General features: G+C 40.4%; 1 pseudogene across 1 annotated transcript; it reads right to left on the minus strand.

The window, feature by feature from the left end:
* Positions 1 to 4421: 4421 nt before the first annotated feature.
* On the minus strand, positions 4422 to 4689 carry LOC110594679 (annotated as a pseudogene). The gene has a single exon (XR_002481381.1). The product of XR_002481381.1 is annotated as a 60S ribosomal protein L39 pseudogene (transcript).
* Positions 4690 to 9674: the final 4985 nt, after the last annotated feature.

Below are 9674 nucleotides of genomic sequence, written 5' to 3' on the forward strand. Positions count from 1 at the left end.
AAAGGTCTAACATCTAGGATCTACAAGGAACTCAATTGCACCAAAGGGAAAAAAAAACAAACAGCCTCTTTAAAAAATGGGCAAAAGACATGAATAGACACTTCTCATAAGAAGACATATGGGCAGCCAACAGACACATGAAAAAGTGCTCAGCCTCACTCGTCATCATAGAAATGCAAATCAAAACCACATTGAGACACCACCTAACCCCTGTAAGAATGGGCATCATTAATAAAACAAACAACAACAGATGCTGGTGAGGATATGGAGAAAAAGGAATGCTTCTACACTGCTAGTGGGGATACAAACTTGTACAACCTCTCTGGAAAACAGTCTAGAGATTTCTGAAAGAACTAGAAATTGCCTTTCCACATGACCCAGCAATTTCCCTATTGGGAATATACCCGGAGGAACTCAAATTATTCTACAAAGATACCTGCGCACGTATGTTTGTTGCAGCTCTATTCACAGTAACAAAAACAAGGAACCAACCATGTTTCCCCACTGGATAAAAAAATGTGGTGCATATACCCAATGAAATTTTATGCAGCCATAAAGAATGACAAATATATGGACTTTGCAGCAACCCGGATGGATTTGGAGTCTATCATACTCAGTGATCTATCACAGAAACAAAGAACAGAGTTCCATATGTTCTCACTCATAAGAGGAACTTGAACATTTATAATGCTATAAAACAGCGATTGGCAGTAATGGGAAACTGTTGGGGGGTTGGGATTGGCAGTTGAGGGAAACTGCTAGGGAAGGGAGAGGCATACCTCATTTAAAGGGATACCTGCTTGATCAATGTTTGTACACCTAACCCTGAATTGTACCCCACATCTTTATAATAAATTTTTTTTATAATACCATAAGAAAGGAAATGGCAGTAGTGGGATACTGCTGGGGTGGCAGGGGCAGGGAGAACACAATATCAATAAGTGTATCTGATTTCAAACCAGGCAAAGTGAGGACAAAAGGGAGGCCCAAACTTTACCCGTACTATGTCCACTTGTATACCTAATCCTGAATTGTATTCCACATCTTTAAAATAAAATATATTTTTAAAAAAATCTAAGTATTGGTAGGCTCTAGGGGAAAGTTTTTTCTCTTGATTCTTCAAGCTTCTAGAGGCTGACCATACTCCTTGTCTTATCGCCTCCTTTTCTCCTTCAGAGCCAGCAAGAGCTGTTCAGTTTCTATTTACATCACCTCATGCTGATTCTCTTCTTTGACTTCTAATGTAATGACCCTTGTGATGATTTTTGGCCCACCCAGAAAATGTACATAATCTCTTGATCTTAATGTTAGCTGATTAACAGCCTGACAAACAAAATGAGTGACTGAGGCAGGTGTTCAATCAATCGAGGTTTATTGAGCCAACTTGAGGGTGTTCCCAGGAAAAACTTGAGTCACAGATGCATCGTTTTCCCAAAAAGGCTCTCAGGAAATTTAGTGTTTATACATTTTCCTTGAAAAGAGTGAAGGTAAGGAGAGGCAGACAAGCAAATGGTTATATACTTGTGAAACTTGAGTTAGTGCTCAGTAAATTTACATTTTACATAAGACGAATATTTGAAGGAAAATGGAATAGAAGAAGTATATGTCTGGGCGGGGGTTGAAGGAACAATTATTCCCATCTTGCCTTCATTCTGCACCTGGGAGGATAAGCTAGGAATCAACATTATCGGTGAGGAATCTTTAGAAAGGGCTGGGTTCTGTTTAGCCTTTAGAGAAAAAAGCCTAATGGCAGTTAGCAAGTGAGGGAATATAATGAGGTTTGTCCAGTTTCTCATACCCCCATGGCTGGAAGCTCACCTTCCAAGGTTTCTCTGGAATCCCCTTGGCCAAGAGGTGGTCCATTCAGTCAGTTGGGGGACTTAGAATTTTATTTTTATTTATCATGCCTTAATTCCATTTATAACCTTAATTCCCTATTTACCATGTAATCTAACATAGTCACAGGTTGTTCTGCAGAATAGGACCTTTGAGGGTCCATTATTCTACCTCCTGTATGAACCAAAGTGAAAGTTACCTGAAAGTCACTGACATGCGACAAAATAATAGGAGAAAAGCACAAATTTATCATGGAAAAATCAAGGAGTGATTACTCATTGTATCCTTTTTCTCTGTGGTTTGGACTGGAGACTGGATGCTCCTTAATAGAACTTCAGCCTTGGCTATGATACTAGGTTCTGTGAGAATGCTCATCCAGGGAACAGAGTAGGAGATATTGTCGGTGCTTTACTTCAGATGGACACCTGTGGCCCAAATCCCAAATCTCATCCTCTTCAAAGTTTACACATAGTGAGTTGAGAGCCTACCATAAGTGAGATAGTCCCATTACTTAAGGAGGTGGAGAGCCTACCATAAGTGAGATAGTCCCATTACTATAGGGAGGTGGAGGTAACTCTCAGTTACCTCCACCTCCCTATAGAGCTAGGCTGAATTGGAAAAGTTTGTGAGGAAATCAAAGAACTGATACACACACACACACACACACACACACACACACACACACACACACACAAACATACCTCACTCTCACCTTGGTTTCCTTCTATCTCTGTGTCTTTGGCAGGAACGGCTTGAATAATGCCTCATGTTTCTAATCCAGTCTTCTTTGATGAGACAATTCAAGAAATTCACTGAGGGCTGAACTCATTTTTTTATTACTCAGATTCTTTTCTAAGGAACCTGGGGTGTCACATCTTACAAATTATAAAATTTTGTTAAATGGATTTTTTATTGACTTCGTATATTGTGACTTTCTTTTTAACCTGACTCTGGTATGGCATCATATGAAAGATAGCAGACCCCCTTACCTTAACTCAAGCATTCCTTTCTACTGACTCCAGGTCTTTAGATAAATCATAACTCTTTCAATCAATTCCTAAGCCCACATATGACTTGCAAGCCCTTGCTTTGAGATGTCCTACTTTTTTGAGCTGAACCAGTAAGTAGCATCCATGATGATTTTACCTACAATTTCTGTCTCCCTGAAATGTAATCTGACTGCCTTGGGATTGGGCGTACTTTCTCAGAAGCTTGAGATGGTGTTTCCTTGGGCTGTGGTCACTTATATTGGCTCCAAATAAACCTCTTTAAATATTTTGGCAGAATTTGGTTTTTCTGTTATTATACCCATTTACCTCTTTATCTGCTTTATCATAGGGAAGATATTTCACAAATTCTTAAGTTCTTATTTAAGTCACCAGAATAAAATTAAGTGATGGAAACATTTTATCTACCTATAAAACATTTCAGTTCTTAAAAAAGAACTTTATAAAGACCTTATTAAGAGCCAAGCCTCTTCTAAATGGTATGTATTTATAAATATGAAATGCAGGATGCTAGAAAGTTCAGTCAAGTAAACTATTTAATTTGCATTTGGTTGATTAATACCATTGTTCTGGCTACAGTAAACTGTCCATCCTATTTGGTTAGACTACATTTATGAAACAAATGGAAATGTTTTGCATGATCTACTCTTTATCCTTTGATTGAAGATTATAACCAACACTAAGCAACAGGCCTTTCTAATCGCAGGCCTCTACTCAGCCCCGGAGCTGGAAGTTGGGAACCCACTTCTGGTTCTTTTGAGTTTACCTGTACTCTCCTTGGTACTGAATGATACAGACCACCTCGGATTACCCAAATTTCTAGCCCATGCCCTAATCTACCTCATGCCATTTTCCCCAGACTGGTTTTTCATTTCCCCTTACTCATTAGCTCACTTCATCCTGGATCTTCAAAAGAAGATAGAAATCTACCTGACACTACCTCCTTCCCTCTACCACATGCTATGAACAGGGACCCTGAAGTCCCAAAACCTGAGTCCCAAAACTTTAACACTTATTACATACTTTACTAGTTGTGTGATAATATTGTCCTCATAGAGGAGTTGTGATGATTAGTTAACACATGTACAGCATGTAGAACAGTGTTAAAGTGTATTTCATGAACAAATTGCTTGCTATTAATCTGCAACTAGATAAGTATAAAAGTACAGTTGAATAGCAAGTGTTTAGAAACTCATTAATCAAATCTTCATTGGGTTGATAAGTTTGTAAATCAAGAAGAAAGCTCATTTAGGACATTAAAAGCCCTAAATGTTGATATATAGATAGCAGGTCTTCAAAGTGTGCATAAGGCTCTTAATACTAGGAATCACTATTTCAATCATAATTTTTGTAAAGTTATGAATGTGAAATATGAGTTATGATTGTGAAATGTGTTATCATAACAGTTCTCTATATTAGTCACTTACACATATGAAATATGTTATCATAACAGTAATAGTTCTCTATATTAGTCACTTACACATATACTTTTTTAAAAGGCTTTACATATTTATTACTAAGCCCACCTACTAATGCAGAGCATATAAACAAAGACAAAAAACGTTTTCCAATAAAACGCGTCCAGCTTCCCAGACTGTGGTGACATTTTCAACTTGACATGGTAAGGTGATGGTGACCTTGATACAGCATCAACGTCTGCGCCGTCTCACGTGCCATTCCTTACAGGCCCAGCTTGGAGCTTCGCCAATGTCTCCTCTTGGAGTTGTACCGGATTTTATTGCCAGTTTTCATCTGAACCCACTGCGGAATGGGGCGATTTTGCTTTTGTTTCTTGGCCAGGAATCTCTTGATCCTAAAAGTCTTGTGAGAAGACATGGCGAGCCACGGACTCCACGGCGCACACCACAACGGAGCAACGGACTCAACGGAGCACACCGCAACGGCTGAGAAAGGAGACAGGTAGGTGAGGGTGAAGGACCGAACTGAGGAGGCGACCGTGGGGGCGGGGCTTAGGAGATGGCGCCACCTCCTAGCACCTCCCCCGCCCCCTATACATCACTTTCAGTGGACAATGTGCACAAGTTTTGTAGGGCTTTTTTTTTCTTTTTCCCGATGTTTTTTCTAGAAATTCATTGTTACTGTACTTTCCAAAAACATTCATCTGTGACAAATTGAAAATTAAAGAAAAAGCTAGCCACCTATCTCAGAGAGTTTAAGAAGCACTGACTTAGACGTTTGCCTGGCACATTGTCATATAAAGCACCCTAAAAAGTGCCAAATAGGAAATGTTCAATGAACGCTAGCTATTATTACTTGCATTTGATGGGATGAAGAATCCTAGGCGGAGAGAAGATCAGGAGCTTACCCAGTCTCCTGCATCCACGGCCTTGATCTGCTGAGGAGCACAGGATGTAGAAGAATCTGCCTGTTTACCTAGGGGAAATTGACAGAAGGAGTTGTCTTTACTGGGACAAGGAGGTCTTGCAGAAAATCCTGCGGGATGAAAAACAGATGCCAGAAACAAACGGGTATCTCGGTGTCTGCAAGGTGCTGATGGTGCTAACAGGAGCTGAGATAAAATGAAATTACCCAGAAAGCTCTACTGGTTACATTAACAACCCCAAGTAATAACCACCCAGATGTCAGCACTGGAGGCCATCAAGGCACCTAGCAAGCCAGTGGAAAAGAAGCATCATCCAGAAATCAGCAGAGTCACTGGACAGCACTAGGTCTTCAGGCTACATGGGAACCCCAACTTCACCCCCAAACCACCAGGTCCAGTATGCTGTATTTGTCTATAGACTAAAAATAAAATTCTAAACCCTCTAACCGACTGAACAGACCCCTTTTTAGCCAAAGGGACCCCAGAAAAATCTAAAAAATGGAGTTCTTGGCCATGAAGGGAAGGGAAGTCAGACATGACTAGTTCTTTTACTTTTGGAGTTTGGGCACAACTGACCTGCATTAATGTTAAAACAGACCGATGAAACAGACTCTTCGTGGCAATTATACCAATTTATAGACAAGACCTAAGGTTATGCAAAGCAAGGATGTCTCATACCTGCAGGGCATCAATCTTGCTACATAGCATCCTTAATTTAAAACATTCCTTTCGGTTGACTCTAAATTTTAGATAGAACCTTACTTCTTTAATCAATTGCAAATGAAAGAAAGAATCTTTGAATCTGCCTATAACCTATAAGCCTTCACTTGAAGATATCTTGCCTTTTGGGGCCAAATGAATGTACATTCTATGTATTAATTTATATATTTGCATGTAACTCTTGCCTTCCTAAAATACATAAAGCCAAGCTGTAATCTGACTGCCTCATGTGCACTTTTTCTAGACATCTTGAAACTCTCGGGGCCAGGTTCACTCCTTTAAAATATTTTACAGAGTTTGATTTTTCCATTAACGCTTCCCAACTACAACAAAATCTTAGAGAGAAATAAAGAAAAAGAAGCTGTTTGGGATATTGAGCATTTTAACTGACAGAAACTTAACCCCACATAAAGGGAAGAAACTTTAGACTGCTTTGCAGATGTAGCTAATTTTCTCCTAGTATCCAATAAGGAGACTAAGGAGAGGGCTTAGGAAAAAGTTCCTGTTACAGAGGGAAAAAATTATCCTTTTCACCACACCTCTGAGTTGTAACATGAATTGAGTTTTTCTGTCTTCCTACAAGGACATCAGGAGAAAGCTAGAGACCAAATTAGAAATCTGTTAATCTCATGCTCAATTATTCCTTTCCCCCTCCTTTCCAATACTGTGAGACTGAGTACACAGTCTCATGTCTGCTAGCCTTTGAGCAAAGTGTCAGTCCCCACTTTGTGGCCTATTAGCCAAACTTGAGGATAAGGGAAGTTAAGTGCCATAGCCCACAGTGGAGCATGTAGGTGGATTCAGAATCTCTGGGAGCACACCTGAAGGATAGTGCCTGCAATAGCTGGCAAGACAATGAGGCAGGTAGGCAGGGCTTCTTTTGGGGACTAATGAGGCTTTTCCTGGAAGAAGCACATCTCTGTCTACACAGCAACCATGCAACATTAATGGGGAAAGGAGAGGAAATGCAAGCACTTTTTCCTGTGAAGGACAGATCTTATGTCTTTTTGTTTGCTTGTTTTAGTGTAAGATTTTTAACCTTTCTTTGAAGTTAAACAAAGTTTAGTATTATATGTTACATATCTGAAAATTTGAATGAAAAAGTAATAACAGCTTTAATATTTGTATCTATAAAATGAATGGAAGCATGTCTAAAAACCCAATTAAATCTTTAACAGTTTTAAAAGTAAGATGAATTCATAGTTAAGGTTTTTCTGTGTTGTGGATACATTACTGTATACATTTGTCAAAACTCAATGAACAATATGTCCAAAAAACTGGAATTTTCAGCATGTAAATTATGCTTCAATTTATAAGATTAATTTCTTTTTTTATCAATATTATTATGATGTTGTGGGGTACAGTTAAGGGTTAGGTATACAATTACGTTTCATTCAGGCACCCTGTTGATAAGAGGTGTTTCCCTGTCCCCAGACAGATATTTGCTACTGTTAATCCCATCTCCCTCCCCCCCACAGTTTCCCAGTATCGTCAGTCATTTTCTTATAGTATTACATTGGATGTTCAAGGTCCCTTATATGAGTGAGAAGGGATTAACTTCTTAAATCCCAAGAACAGTTTTAAAGAAGTATATGAATATTATAATCAATTTTTTTGGAAATAATTTCAAACTTACAGAAGAGTTCCAAGAATAATACAAAGAACTTATTTCCCCCCGAAACCTATTTGAGAGTAAAATGCCTTTTTTGGTCAATCTCACCTAGTGGTATTTGTACCATATTATTCAGGAAAGAAGAAAGGGAAGGAAGGGGAGGGGAGGGGAGGGAGGGAGAGAAGGGCAGGGATGTCAAGGCTGGTTCCTTTTGGGGGGCTTTGTCTTTTCTAGCTTCTAGAGGCACCTGCATCCCTTAGCTGGTGGCCCTTTATTCCATCTTCAAAGCTAGTAAAAATGGGTCCAGTTCTTCTCACATCACATTCCTCTGATCTCCTTTTGTGCCTCCCCCTTCTACAAGGAATTCAAGATAATGTTCCTATTTCAAGGTTTTTAGCTTATTGCATCTGAAAAGTCCCTTATGCCATGTAAGGTAACATATTTACAAATCCCAGGAATTAGGACATGAACTTTCTTGGGGAATAGCTATTCTGCCTGCTTCAGAAAGGAATGCTGGAGGAAAGGAGGGAAGAGAGGGAGGGAGGGAAGAAGAGAGGGAGGAAGAGAGGGAAGAGGGAGAGAAGCTGTACTCATATGCTGATATGTGGATTTTTAAGGCCTTTCTAGATTATTCCAGAGTATCTCAGAATTAGTTCTCTCCTATCTTGATATTCCAGCACTAGTGGGGTTCTTGTTACAGCTTCCTTTCCTATCCTTATTCATCAGTTTTTCTGTTTCATAGATACTACCTGTACCTAAACCCTAGCAGCCGCCGTACAAGCAAGGCTGACCACTGACAAGCTCATTGCTGGGGACTCTTGGTGTATCCCCACTTTTTATGGACCAGGTGCCATTCTGGGATCCCACTTCTGCAGAAGAAAATGGGATTGCAGGTCTTGAAATGGTTGCTCACAGGTAACAATTCGAGGCTGAAAGGATCCATTTAAACTACAATAAAAATGCTTCTTGGAGAAATTTAAAGCCCTAAAATATGACACTGAGGAAGGGAGAAGGGAGAAGGCCATTCCCTGAGGCCCCTCCATTGCCAACAGATGGGCCTATTGTACCCATTTTCAAGGCTGCCTTTTTGTACCTGTTAGTGCTGGGTTACAAAATAATCAGGTGTTGATCCAATGCCACATCTCCATCCCAGGTGAAGAGAGGCTCTACTGGCCTGATTGGTTGTCGACAGCAACCCGAGCTCCCTAAGAATCAGGCGTGAGCCGGGCTTGGTGGCTCAGCCTGTAATCCCGCGCCTTTCGGAGGCTGAGGTGAGTGGATTGCCTGAGCCCGCGGATTGGAGACCCGCCTGGGCAGTGAGACCTCATCTCTACAATAAATCAAAAAATCAGCCGGGCATGGTGGCGCATGCCTGTAATTCCGGCTACTTGAAAGGCTGAGGCGGAAGGATTGCCGGAGCCCAGCAGGTCGAGGCTGCGGTGGCCAGCAGCGGCCACTGCACTTCAGTCTGGGCGAGAGTGAGACTCCAACTCAAAAAAAGAAAAAAAGAATCAGGCGTGAGCTTCACCCATCCTCACTGGTTAACAGATTATAGCTTTTAAACAAGAGAATATGTGTCTACTTTTGTTTGCTTTCTGATATATTGGTGACCTTTGGCAGCTTTCAAGCTAATATTCAACCCCAGGAGGATCTGAAAACTTGGGACATTCTGACTTTCATCAAGCCATGAGCTCCAAAGACCACTTTCTTCATCTGTTTGGATAATGCCAAGTTCTTCCTCAGCCTAGTTATGAAATGGCTCTACTGTCACTCAAAAGGACTGGCAGAATGCCCCATCAATATTGTTTGCAGCTCCCGGCCTGGAAGTTTTAGACATTAACCTTCAGGTTACTAGCACCTGATCATTGTTGTCTAATGGTGAGATTGTGTGGGTGGGAAAGGGGTAGGAAGTGAGGAGTCATGGAAATAGGTGAGGGGATGCCCTCACATATCAATTAAGAATTGGGTGCTGAAATTAGACTACCTCGTTTGGAATTCTAGCCCCATTCCTTGCTGTATGGACATAAGCTTTCTGTGCCTCAATTTCCATACCTTTAAAATAGGTATGTACCTAATCTTGGAGTATTACTGTTGTTTCTGTTAGGTTGACTTATAATAATAACACCTAATATTTACTGAGTACTTGCTAATATTA

Source organism: Carlito syrichta, unplaced genomic scaffold, assembly GCF_000164805.1.
Source record: "Carlito syrichta isolate Samal-C Ts95f unplaced genomic scaffold, Tarsius_syrichta-2.0.1 Scaffold123581, whole genome shotgun sequence".
Taxonomy (NCBI): domain Eukaryota; kingdom Metazoa; phylum Chordata; class Mammalia; order Primates; family Tarsiidae; genus Carlito; species Carlito syrichta.